Raw genomic sequence first — 14,942 nt, 5'->3', positions numbered from 1 at the left:
ATATAAGATATATAAAATACAAGTGAATCTCTGTATCACATGCCAGCAAGCAAAGGGAATAAACATAATGATATATATCTCTAAGAAAGCATCCGAATAAGAAAGCAGAATAAAAAGTATTACATTTGATTGGTAGAGTCACCCAATATATTTTTATATGGAGGTGCTGAAGCTAGATGTATTAAATGTGTTTAAGTGTAAAAACACAAAGACCATGTGATCTCAGAAACAATATGAGAGGTGGTATTTTACTTTGCATTTTAGCAGGAGTGTCAAAACATTTGGGGCTTCATTTATTTTTAAACATAGGTGTTTTAACAGTGACACATTTGCAAAGCTCTAAATATTAGCTCCTAAAGGTTATGCTTTTTATATTCTCTAGGAGCTTATATTATTTGACTAGTTGACAGATATTTCAATTAGGACAGCCTAAGTTAGATTGTTTGGATAAGACTATCTCCTGAGATTGATAGATTGGAATCACCTTTCAATAAGCTTGATGTGATACTTTTAAAATAAACAAAATCACCTCTAGGGTAAATAATAATAATTTTTGTTATATATGGGAATGTTGCAATTAATGTTCTGTATCTATTGTGGTCCTCTGCATCCTTCTCTTTGTCATTGACAGGTAAATGCTTGAAGACAGAAGACTTGTTATAGATTTTACATTCAGCCCATGAGGATTTTGACTGATTCCATTGAGCAGGCTCAGGTCAGCTAAGTCCTTCCCTTCAAAGCATCATGGGTGTCTCTGAGCATCATTGCAAGCTTGTCCTGGCAGTAAGCCAGGCTTCAAAAGCCTTTCACGGCAGTCACTGACTCACTAATGGGCAACTGCAGGCTTTCTGATTTTCCTTTCGTTTCATGTGTTCATTTGACATAAATTTAATTAAACCAAATCTGGTGTTAAAGGAAGATGAGATAAAAGTGATATGTCTCAAATTAAAGAACTGTGAAAGATACAGGAAGCAGAACTATGCTTTCAAAATGTGTTTCTATAAAATATTGTCAATTTCTGTATGCTCACTCCTTACAATCAGCCAACAAAATAAAAGATAACGGTATGCATTATTCAGAATAATGTGCATCCAGGGTTAGATGAAGGTCTTGCCCCTGTATTCTCTGTAGTAAAACCTCTCGTAGAATTCTTCTGTTTTCTTTCGTTCTCACACTTCAGGTAGTCACCTCTTCACAGGACATAAGACAGGACTGCCCTTCTTCCGACTGCATAGCTATAGTTATTGGATAGCTCAAAAGCATGCAACAGCAAAAACATAAAAAGCTCACTACATTAAATATTTTAAAGAATCATCACGTTTCAAAGGTCACTTTTGGGTTTTTTTTTATTAAGGCTAAAGAGATTGAGAAAGTGAAAAGAGTTCATGTTGCTTAAAATGCTGCATTTAATTGCTTTGAATGTTGCTTTCGGAAACATTCAACTTTCTCTTAAAAAGATACTTTTCCCATTTTAAGAAATCTCAGCCTGGAAAGACACTATATGAATTAAAAGCAATTCTGCAATCTTGCCCAAGAATACTCAGACTGAACTTCCTCCCACTAAAAAGCTGCTACTTCCTTGGACCACACTATCAGATGCAGGATGGAAAAGGAATGCTCAGAGCAAATGCACACAAACTAGCAAGTGATTGCAGCATCCTGGGAATAAGAATCAAACTTACTGAAAGAATTCAGCTTGAAAATTCTGTGCTAGAAGGTAGATTTCCTGGGACCAAGAAACCTTCTGTGGCATGTGAACTCGGCCTTTCCTTGCAGCCAAACTTGCCCATCTATCTCATTTCAAATTGAATTTAGAAGCCCCTGCTACACTTCTTGACTTGATTTCTTCGGCTGAATTAAGTAGGATTTAGACACAGGATTTGGGACCACAAAATTACCCTGCAACTTTTTTTTTTCAGTTCAAAGATGAAAATATTTAAGACCAAAAAAGTTTATTGGTTTATCCAGAGTCACACAACCATTTTTTAGGTCAGCAAGGACAATATTCACATCTTCTGATTCCCAGCAAATGTTTTATTTTAGTTTTAGGTTTTCTTAAAGATGCACTGAGCACTCTATGACACCATATTTTCGGATTTGGCAAACAAAATGTTATTAATATTTTCCTGTATTTTTTATTTTCATAAAGATTTTTTAATCTTTAACTTTAGAAAAATGTTCCTAGTCGCATAAGGATAATTCAATCTAATTAAAATTATTCAGAAACATATATATATATATTCTTCTCTTATTACTTAGATTATAAATATTTCATTGCTAAGTACTTTGATTTACAGATGCCTACAGAGTGACTTTTGGACTATTAATTATTTGGAGTAGATATAAAATTATCCAGAACCTTATATAAAGTTCTGCCTTTAGCATTTACATTAACTTACATTATAAATGGTTTCATTGGTAAGTGCGTTGATTTATAGATGATTAAAGCACTGTAGCACTGTCCTCCCATTGTTCATCAATTTTCTTGAGAAGGCACCAGTAATGTCTCCATTGGAGTCTTGTTACTGTTTTTGGAATATCAAATACACCATCAGGAGCTTGCAAGGCTCTGCCATGTGGGCGAGATACTCTCAGTAGCTTGTCCCTCCAAGAGGAACAGAGGAATTGAACCCAGGTTGGCCACATGCAAGGCAAACACCATACCCGCTGTCTTTCAGATTGTATAAATGATTATAGAGTGACTTTTGACCTATCAATTACTTGGAATAGATATTATACATAAAAAGACTTTTGAGTCTTTAATATAATGTAGGAGATAACCTACATTTCATCAATAGGAAATGAGAGTGATATTCTCAATATAATCAATATTTATTTAATTCATTTTAAGTATTTTTTTACGGTGGGGCAGATGGGATTTGCATTTTGGCCAAATCTGACTGAGCTCAGGGATTATACCTGGCAATGCTGAGGGACCATATACGGTGTCAGAGATCAAACCGTAGTAAACTGTAGGCAAGGCAGGCATTTACCAGCTCTATGATCTCTCTGACATGGGCTGGAGCGATAGCACAGTGGTAGGGCGTTTGCCTTGCACGCAGCCAGCATGGCCGACCCGAGTTCGATTCCTCCGCCCCCCCTTGGAGAGCCCAGCAAGCTACCGAGAGTATCTCGCCCGCATGGCAGAGCCTGGCAAGCTCCCCGTGACATATTCGATATGCCAGACACAGTAACAACAAAGTCTCCAATGGAGACGTTACTGGGCCCACTCGAGCAAATTGATGAATGACGGGAGAACAGTGACAGTGACAGTGACTATCTCTCTGATATGACTTATTTAATTTAAAAATATCTTATTTTTAATTTATTTTGTAAGACACAGAAATGACTATTCCGTCTACAAATATCTTTAAAAGACAGAAACAAAATCTACTTATTCTTTTAGCCACAGACCAAAATTATTTATAATGTTATTTTAAACTTTTCATATCTAGTGATGTTTATCTACCTGTGGAAATATTTATAAATTAATATTAGTTTTATTAAAGACTATTTTAAATGTTTAATAATACCTGGACAAGATCCATGTTGATATTTTAAGTTAGCATGATTTTTTGTGTTCAACCTAAAATAAATGAACCTGAGTTCATTTATTCAACAAATATTCATTAAATAAATTATATATGCAATTTACAAAAATGCACTGCAAAATAATGGTGCTGTTATACAATTCTTAGCACATTTTACAGAACAAAGATGTGTTAATAACAAAAATAAAATCTCAGATGCTCTTGGTACAAAATTTAGAAAATCAGGTAAAATCAGCTTGCATATATAATACGCACAAATATCTTTACTGCAGGGAAGTGTCTAGTAAACAGAATACTCTAAGTAATATTCCATACATATTTTCAATATTTTTATAATTCTCAATAGCAACGTAATATTTTAATAAATATCAAAGATTTCTTTGGGCAAAAATTTTTTAAAAAAAACTATTGATTCACCACTAAGAATTGGTACTAATAAAATAATCTATAAAAACTATGGGAAAATGTAGTTTGGCCTCCAACCCCATCAAAAAATGGGGTGATGAAATGAAAAGAAACTTTCTCAAAGAGGAAAATCGAATGGCTAAAAGGCACATGAGAAAATTCTCTACATCATTAATCATCAGGGAGATGCAGATCAAAACCACAATGAGATATCATCTCACACCTCAGAGACTGGCCCACATTCAAAAGAACAAAAGCAACCGATGCTGGCGCAGATGTGGAGAGAAAAGGAGAAAGGGACCCTCCTTCACTGCTGGTGGGAATGCCGCCTGGTTCAGCCCTTTTGGAAAACACTATGGACGATTCTCCAAAAATTAGAATTTGATCTCCCATTTGACCCAGCAATACCACTCCTGGGAATATATCCCAGAGAGGCAAAAAAGTATAGTCGAAGTGACATCGGCACTTGTTTGTTCATTGCAGCAGTCTTTACAATGTAAGTCAGAATCTGGAAAAAACCTGAGTGTCCTAGAAAAGACAATTGGTTAAAGAAACTTTGGTACATCTACACAATGGAGTACTATGTAGCTGTTAGAAAAGATGAAGTCATGGAATTTACATACAAGTGGAACTACATGGAAAGCATCAGGAAGAGAGGGATAGATATAGAAAGATTATATTCATCTGGGGAACATAGAATAACAAAATAGGAGACTAACACCCAAGAATAGCCAGATAAGTACCAGGAGGTTTACTCCATGGTTTGGAGGCCAGTCACACATGCTTGGGGAAAAGGCAGCTCAGATAGAGAAAGGAACACCAAATAAAGGGTATTGGGAGGATACTCCCAGGATGGGAGAAGCATGCTGAAAGTAGACTATAGACTTAACATGATTGCCACTCAGTGCCCCTTTTGCAAACCACAGCACCCAAAAGGAAAGAGAGAACAAAAGGGAATGCCCTGCCACAGATGGATGGGGAGGATGGGGAATAGGAGGGATACTGGAATTCGTGGTGGTGGAAAATGGGCACTGGTGGAGGGATGGGTACTTAATCATTGTATAATTGTATAATTGAAACCCTAGCACAAAAATTTATAAGTCTACAACTCTACCTCTTGGTTTGTCACTAATACAAATTAAAAAATAAAAAAATTAAAAAAAAAGAAAACGGAGTTTGGAAAAAAAAGAATTTCAGCAATAATCTGTAGGAATCAAGTTTTTTAAATTTCTTCTGTCATTTAATTTCGTTTTGTGGTGTTATCTCCAATACCTAACTTTTTGTTGATGTCTTATCAACCATTATTAGGCAAATAATTCTTTAAAGTGATCAGAATCGTAGGCCTATCATTGGCAGTGTTTCTCTGTTAAGAGTTTAGACAATATTTAATGCTGGATGTCTAGCCTGGTGTACTCTCTTAGAATAAAATTATAGTTCAATATAACCTTTACAAAATGTAAAATGACAATCTATTTTTTAAAGCAACCAACATTTGGCAACATCTAGATGAATAATTATCTTCATAATTTTATGTTCCCAACCTCTGCACCTATATGGAATCTTCTTAGTGCGAGCCTTGCACACAGAATTTGATCTCAATTATATGGCGACATTTATCCCCCTTCTAATCTTCTTCCTCCTTCCCATTATCCTTTCCTGATTATTTAAAAGTAAAGCCATAGTAAAAATGAGAAAGTTTATGCATATAACATTATTAATCAAATATACACATTTGGTTTATTCTTTTCTGATTAAGAACCTGAATGGATTTTATAGATAATTTCTTTATCACAAAATTTTATATATTTGTTTCTGACTTATGCTAGAGTAAAAAATTTTTGTAGAACTATGAAAACAACAGGGCAGACTTAAGTGCAAATAAGCCAGAATAGACAAAATTTTTTGGTAAAGCCGAGACAGTTAATATTTTTGTTTCCTGTTCACACAGTGAAGGCTAAATGGCACAAATGTACAATTATAGTACCGATGCTGTTATTTTACAAAAAAAAAATCTGCATTGTTGATCACAATTTTCTCTTAAACTTTGAATTTTAAATATTTCATTAGGACATTATTTACTTCTACCACTGATTTTATGAAACACCTGTACAAAAACTTGCATTTTTGTACCAAATATTGAGGCTCCTGCCAAAACTGGTCATACACTTCTTGCTAGCCTGGCTGGTGGCAAAGAAGGTGATTACCAAGCACACAAATGAAATATCTAAGCTTGAGGGTCTCCGGAGCAGCTCTGAGTAGGAGCACAGGCTGGCCACTAACTCAACACAATATCAGTCCCTTACCCAGGTTCCCAGCATGTGAGTTTATGTTTAAGTTGACAGAGACATTAAGAACAGTTGAGCAAGCATGGGGCTGATAGCACAGTAGGTAGGACATTTGCCTTGCACACAGCTGACCTGGGTTCCATCCCCAGCATCCCATATGGTCCCCGGAGCACTGCCAGGAGTAATTCCTGAGTGCAGAGCCGGGAGTATCTCCCCTGTGTATAGCCAGGTGTGACCCTACAAGCAAAAAAAAAAAAAAACAGTTAAGCAAGCACATCAAAATTTAATGAACATATTAAGCAAACTCTCCGCACACCTGAAGGTACTGGCAGAGGGACAAAGCCACGCGGGTTCCGGGGCCGAGACCTCCAAGCCTACTCGAATTGGAGTCGAGCATCTTCCACCCAGATCCTCCAAATTCCAGTAGGCGGGGGTAACACCCACCACCTGGCCCCCTGGCGCCGTGTAATCCCATCAGCGGCCAAGACTCAGAGACTTTAAAATCCAGAACCCGGAACCGCGCGGCCGCATTTGCGGCCGCGCGACATCTTAACAGAACTTTTTTTATGACATCTTATTGTCTTATTCCTACTTTGGACAAACTTGCAGGCTATTGAATGTAGCCTGCCCACAGGGCAGAGTCTGGCAAACTCCCCGTGGCGTACCAAATATGCTAAATACCAGTAACAATGATGGGTCTCATTCTCCTAAATAGCCTTGAATATAATCTCAGGGCAAGGATGAAAGAGACGTTACTGGGGCCTGCTCGAGGCAATCGACGAATAACAGGATGATGAAATGAAATGAAAATGAAATGAAGCAAAGAGGTTGAGTTATTTCCCACAACCCATCAGCTTATACCCTTACATTTGGGTAAAGTCTTGATAGTTCCTATTCTATTTTTGCCCTTGTTGCTCTCTTCATGTAGAAGACCCTAAACTATTTTATTCTATTCTTTCTTGGCCTCATTTTTACTTGTTCTGTAATTTATTCTACTTTTTCCTGGCCACATTTTTGCTGCCCTTTTTTTTCTAAGACCTGAACTGGTTTTGCGAGAGGACTATGCCGAGCAAAGGGTTGGGTTTTTGTTAGGTGGCCTATCACCCACCGCTTAAGGTAAATGTTTCATTTGTTTTCATCTCTTTTGAGCCTGGGCTGGAGCAATAGCACAGTGGTAGGGCATTTGCCTTACAAGCGGCCAACATGGCCGACCCAAGTTCGATTCCTCCGCCCCTCTCGGAGAGCCCGGCAAGCTACCGAGAGTATTCGATATGCCAAACACAGTAACAACAAAGTCTCCAATGGAGACGTTACTGGGCCCGCTTGAGCAAAATCGACCCGGAGGGCCTTTACCTTTTACCTTTTGAGCCTGATTAACTCATAATCAACTGCATACAGTAACAGCAAGTAGAGTTAGAGGGATAGTTCAGTGGTTAAGGTGTGCGGCCTGTTCCATTCCGGGCAACTGGTATGCTCGTCTTAGAGCATCACCAGGGCACATCCCTGAGCACAGAGCAAGGAACAAGAACTGAGCACTGCTGAATGTGGTCCAACAACAAAAACAAAACAAAGAAATCAAGAACCATTGTTGTACTCCAACAAAATTTTGTAAGTTCTGAATCTTGTACTCTATGTATTTTTTATTTGGGGAGGATTTTCAGCCATATGAAAATCATTTGAAATTTTCTAGCTTGCCTGTTGTTTAAAAACAGCCCACTGCATTTGACTATGGGTGTCACTCTATCTTAGGAAATTTACGTGTGTCTTTCTCAGTTTGCATCAAATTCACAGAAGCATTTGAGTTAAACTTCGAATGATCTGCGATAAAGAGTTATTCAAGAAATGTCAGATCAGCCACTATTTAGTCCTTAGGTCAAGTCGTTTATTATTTACAGATGGGAATATGAATATTAAAGTCACTCATTACCGCCATTAATAATAATTAAATGAATTAAATGATGATTCATAAATATATATTTGTACATATATACACTTGTATAAAAAAGAAACATTTTCAAAGAGTCAAAATCTTTAGACTTTTCATATGGTTATAATAGCATTCAAAGTGTTACCCTCTACCAAACAGAAGAACATATTTCAAGAATGTTCTGATAATTAGAGCAAAAAAATCTTATAATTATAGCAAATTATAATGGAAAAAAGACAAGAGAAGATTTAGAGACTATCTAAATATGAATCTATTTCCTATATTTGTTTTTGAACTGTGATTAATAGCTAGAATTCTATTGTTAGATTCTGGCAAAATAAAATAATCCTACCATCACTTGGGATCAGCTGGGGAATAGAGTTGTCAAATTTTAAACTAATTTGCCCATATAAAGTGATAATTCCTTTGGTATCAATAGTGTATGTTCTGGTATCAAAAGTTCTAACAATCAAATAAGTTGTATGAAGTTGACTGTTCAATTAATCATATGATCCCAAATAACTATTTGTATGCAAAAAATTACATTTCTGTTATGTACTTTTTACTTCCCAAGTTTGCTTTTTAACTGATCTGTGAGTTTAGCTTTTTAAATGCACATTACAGCTAGGCCTGCCTTAAACGATGCTGTAAATAAATAAAACATAAAAGATAACTGCTTATCTGGCTGCAGAAGTGAACTGCCACCAGATTTCAGCCCACTTGGCAGTTGGACAATGCTTTGGAGCAATTCAAGTCTGAAACAACTTCAGTGATACAATTTGAGCTGGAGGTATATTGGCAGAACAAGATATGACTAAACTAAATTTGGCTTAAGCCACCTATTACTCATACCCTCTTTCTACTGCATTCACACTCCAATTAACAAACTGTATGATACACACACATATATTTATAGTTTATATTTTTCCTGTGTTGGCAATGAAACTTTTTAAATTACTTTTTGTAAGCTGTGAAAATCTTCTGTTTGAATCTATTTGATAAGAGAAGCTTGGCTTCAAAAGTGGAGAGATGCCTGGGTTTTGCTGTTTATCCTAGAGAAAAGTTTCATTTGTACCCAGCACCTCTGTCACATTACCACCTCCCACTTCAGTCATTATGTAGGATAATCATAAATCTAGATCCTTTCCATAGTAACTAATATTCAGAAGGAGGCTCTGTGACAAAGACTTTGAATGCACTACTATTATTTCCAATAGAAAGAAAGAAAGGTATATCAAAACTTGAAACTCGAGTCAGGTTACCAAGTTAGTATCATCTATGCCACGGTGTCAATCAACCATGCTAAATTAAAACCTGTGCGATCTTTGCTGTTTCGTTTCATTTCATTTTATTTAAAGTGTCAAGGATTTAACCTAGTCCTTAAGATTTGACTCATAAATGCAAAACACACACTCTACCGCACTGAGCAATATTCCCAGCCCCTAAATTTGTGCGTTTTTATAAAGGTCAATTGATTATGCTCTATCAGGCCCCCCATATCTCCAGCCCCTCCTTCATTACTCATTTTGATCAATTGGCTTCCCCATACTCAGATCTTGACTTCTACTTACATGAATTATCTCTCTGTACATTTGGATTTGCAAAAATATCATTAAAATAGAACCCTGTGGCACAATTTGTATGTACTTATTTATGCAAAATAACACTTTAATATTCATTTTTATTTTTGTGTGTTAATTCCTATTTTGGATAAAGTGGAGAAGCAAAAAATTTAGAAAACTTCTGTGACTTGTTTATTCATTCACTGGTAATGAAATTTTGGTTTACTTTCAATTTTCAACAACTGTGAATAAAGTCTCTGTACTCACGTACATGAAGGTATATTTGAAGAATGCATTGTCATTTCTTGAACACATATCTAGGAGTAATATTATTGAGTCACACATATGATTTTCATCTGTTTATTTATAATATATCGTCTTATATTTTGTGTTCCTAGAGGAAAAATATGTACATTCAAGTTGTGCTGCATCTTAAAAGCCATTTAAACAGCTGTGCCATGTATATTATTGTAATTTATATTTGGCTCTTTAATTTTTTTCAGAAACATTGCTACATAATTTGGCACTTTACATTTTGGTGATTTTTTTATTGCAACTTAAGAAAAATTTTCCTATCTATAAAATGGAGTCCTATAGAGGAACCTTTCATATGGACTTGTCTGGAATGCCTTATTATTGGAATTATACAATATATTATTTTTTTGGGATTGACTTCTTTCACTTACTAAGTACTTAGGCTGCAATTTTAATATAGGACAGCTAATTTATATTTAGTGCTGAATAATATTGTTTGAATTCAATGCAATTTATTGGGTAACCTATTGAAGACATCTTGGTTGCTTCTAAGTTATGACAATTATTAATAAAGCTGTTATAAATATCGGCATAAAAGACTTATGTGGTTATGTCTCCCTTCTTCGAACAAATACCAAGGAACACAATTGCTAGAATGCACATTAGGCTATGCTAAATTATAAAACAACAAAAATTCTAACATTTTTTTCAAAGTTAGTATGCACATGTGTTCTCAATAAGAGATACATCAAATTTTTTATTGTCCTATATTTTTTCCAGAATTTAGTGTTTGTCACTGTTTTGAATTTGGAACATATAAGTATGGTTTGCTTTTAATTATTTTTAAATAGTATCTTCAAGGAAAGTTCAAGTTTTAAATTTTTATTTATTGAGTTTTTCTTTAAGACTGTCTCTTTTTGCTCATAAGAAGTTATTCACTGCCTAGTCCAAAGTCACAAATGAGTTCCTCTATGTTTCCTCCAGAAATATTTAATTTTTGACTTAAAACTTATGACTGATCCACTTTGAGTTTTGAATATGACAAGTTCTTGATTCAACTTTCGGGCATTGCTGAAATTCTCCCTCCAATAAATTACCTTCACATACTCGTCAGAAAGCAATCACTCAGACCCAGGGAAATAGCTTATGCCCGGCATGTATGAGGCCCTAAACTGTGTCCCAGAACCACTGGGTGTATATTTGGTGGCTCCCACATGCTGCTTGTCTGAGACCTACTCCAACAAGTGAGCACTGAGCAACCAATCACTGAGGCCTGGTCCTTTGGGTCAAGCACCAGTTTAGTGACCTGAACACTTGCCCACACCCAGCACCTTTAGAAATTGCCCATTTACAAAACAAAAAAAAATATTTTCTCTGATCTAATTTTGTTTTATATTCCAATACTTTCGGTCTCTATTGCCATTCCTATGTTAATACATTTTGACTTGCTTACTCTATCTTTACTGTGAGTCCAGAATCAAGTAGTAAAAATAAACAAGTGGCCTTATTCTCCATTATTTTCCTTTAAACGGATATATTACATAGCTTTACACAAATACAATTTAAATATTTGTGCTGTGTTTATGTCTGTTTATTTGTATGTGTGCATAAGAATAAACACGTAGCATTGTAGCACTGTTCTCCCGTTGTTCATCGATTTGCTCAAGTGGGCCCCATAACGTCTCCATTGTGAGACTTCTTGTTACCGTGTTTGGCATATTGAATACATCACGGGTAGCTTGCCAGACTTTTACTTTAATTTTAATTTTTAAATTTGTTTTATATCCATAGAATTCTTATATGCTAAAGCCTTGTAATGCCAGATCTTTGAATGGGTCCATTACTTTGTACTCCTAAGAAAATTGAAAATCTAAAGGAGACTTCTTATTTGGTAAGTTATATTGTTTTCTGTAATTGTTAAAATTTTCCAAACTTTGGCTTAAGAGAATCACATTTTAAACAGAATATCCAGTTATTATTATAAACATTCATATGAAAATGACCAGCTTAGGCTAATAGGTCCCATGATAAATATAAAATATTGCCAAAATTACACAAGTTTTTGTTGTCAAGCAGTATTAGTTTTTGAAAATAATTTTAATTATATACATATATACGTGAGAATACGTAAATGGATATATACTGTAGCACTGTAGCACTGTCCTCCAGTTGTTCATAGATTTGCTCGAGCAGGCATCTGTAATGTCTCCATTGTGAGACATGTTGTATCTGGTTTTGGCATATTGAATAAGCCATGGGGAGCTTTCCAGGCTCTGACGTGTGGGCAGGATATTCTTGGTAGCTTGCCGGGTTCTCCGAGGTGAACAGAGGAATCAAACCTGGGTCAGCCGCATGCAAGGCAAACGCCCTACCCACTGTGCTATCACTCCAGCTTGTATATATACACAAATTTAAAATGAAACTCAGGCTAATTTTTTTTAACTCTAACAAGTTTTTTCTTTACTCTTTTTAATTTTAAAATTTGTTTTATTTTTATAAAGTTGTTCACAATAGTTGATTACATCTAATATTTGAACAACAATGCCACCATCGTTACAGCATTCTACTATCATATTTCGGATATTTCCATCCCGAACCCAAAACTCTGCTGCCAAAGCAGAACCAGAATGATTTCTTTTGTATTGCTTGTTACCAACAATCCACTAAAAATGATCAAAAAATGCTTCTTAGAGGAAAGTATGTGAAGATTGTTGTATCTCACCCAGGAGACATTAAGCCATTCTATGAGAGATAAGTAACATGTTGTTAAAGGTTGAGCCTTGTGTGTGTGTGTATATATATATATATATATATATATATATATATATTTCCCTTTTCCCCCTAAGATTTGTTGTCTTCTACTTTAAACCAAATCAAATGTGGTGTGATACTCTTGCTATATTAGTGTTGTAAAGTATGAGATGTCACGTGGCCATTTGTGGCTGTGTTATCCAGGCATAGATCCACTCATTTGTGAGGCTCTGCCCAACTCTGTGGAGTGCTGTTAAGAGCATGGCTGTGGTTGAGTTCTGGAGGTTTTTTGCTGCCAGGGCTGGCTCCGTTGGGGTGTGGAGGGGAATTTACCTGTCCCTTCATGGTTGTCCCAGATGAAACAGCCTGGCGCCGTGTCTGGAAGCATGTTCATGACATATCATTCTGTGCTCTCTTCCGAGAAATTTATTGTTGAGTCTCTGGATCACGGCCATTGATGAGATTATATGACACTGGAGGTGGCTTGTAGGGGTGACTGCCAAGCTGATGGAAACGGGGAAGTGGGGGGGTCACGCGTTCCTCAGGCTAATTTTTATTCTGAGTTCAAGGTGCATTTTAAAAAACAGGCATTTGCAAAGAAAAAAAAATTACAAACAAATGGTTTTGTTAAAGGTATCTTGCCATATAGGAAAGAATAGCATACCACATGAACAATCAAATAGACAAATTAATATTACCAAACAAAATACACGTCCTGAATCAGACAAAAGTGTATGTGATGCAAGCACATACACACACATGCATTGGGAAGTGTGTATGTGCTTCTTTATGAAAAGACATTTCAAGTAACTTAACAAAGCATAATTTCTTAAAAATTGGATTATGGAGATCTGGTTTTATGAGGAAATACATTGGATAACAAATATATTACCATATAAGACATATTCTATTCTAACTAAAAACTTAACAATAGAAACAAGAATAACAAAAACTTCATAAAAGTGAAAATCTAATGTTATTTCATGAAGAAGCACCAAAGAAGTGATCGTGTTTACAAGCATTTTTAAAATTTTCTCAGTACTAAAATTCAAATTTTTGGAAGGTCATCTAATTTAACATTAATATGATAACTAAAATATTAAAATTAAGGTAATAGTTGAAGTATCTAACGAATTTGCACTTGCAGTTTTCTGAATCTGTGCTTAAGAAAGATACACAACTTTAAATAATTTTATGAATTTTTGAATTGCATACTAACACAAAACTTTAGATATAACAATTTTATAGCTATTGGCAAAATGTTAAATAAAGGCAGAAAAATATGTACAAAGAACACAAGGGAAATCAATAAAAATATATGATACAGATTTAAATTTCTCATAATGTAAAACAAACTATACTTTTTTATTAAAAAAATTTTTAATAGTGAGACATCATGAGGTACAGTTGCAGACTTACACATTTTTGTGCTTGGGTTTCAATTATACAACGATCCAACACCCATCCATCCACCAGTGCCCATTTCCCACCACCACGGATCCCAGTATCCCTCCCACCCCCCATCCCCCCCATCCCACCCTGTCTCTCTTAGCAGGGCATTCCCCTCTGTTCTGTCTCTCCTTTTGGGTGTTGTGGTTTGCAAAAGAAACATTGAGTGGCAATCATGAAACAAACTCTATTTTTATGTCACTGACGAAACTTTACATTTTTCATTATAATCAATTACCACTAGTTATGTGTAGCAATAAAATATAAACAATTTGAAAATTATGTAGTTTGTGGCCACACCAAGATTTACCCAGGGAGTCAGTCCTGGTGGTGCTCTTCCTGCAAAGCACACACACACTAGCTTTGTGAGCTGTCCCCTGAGGCCCAGAACAAGGATTTTTGAAGATGCTTGGCAATAAATATTTAGAAATTCAACTGAATTCCACCTCACTCCCAACTGGAAATGTCATAGTCTTATTATGACTTCAAGTTCAGCAAAGCACTAGCTACTATTGTAAAGACTACTAATCTCTTTCTCATACTCTTTTATTCTGATTTTGCAAAAAAATGCACTAAAAAATTCATAGAAATGGAGAACTTGATCATTATGTAGAGTTAGTAGTAAGTCAAGGGACTTCTGGTTCTGCAAATTAAAAGTATTTTGTTTTTGGATTCTTTTATCTAGCTGATCTAAGGTGGAGTCAAAGCGAATTTCTTTTATTTTTTTGATATTCTTTTTCAAACAATTTCTAACACC

Source organism: Sorex fumeus, unplaced genomic scaffold (genome assembly GCF_029834395.1).
Source record: "Sorex fumeus unplaced genomic scaffold, SorFum_2.1 ptg000038l, whole genome shotgun sequence".
In the NCBI taxonomy this organism is placed as follows: Eukaryota; Metazoa; Chordata; class Mammalia; order Eulipotyphla; family Soricidae; genus Sorex; species Sorex fumeus.
The sequence above is the reverse complement of the archived record's forward strand: the minus strand, read 5'-3'. Positions refer to the sequence as shown.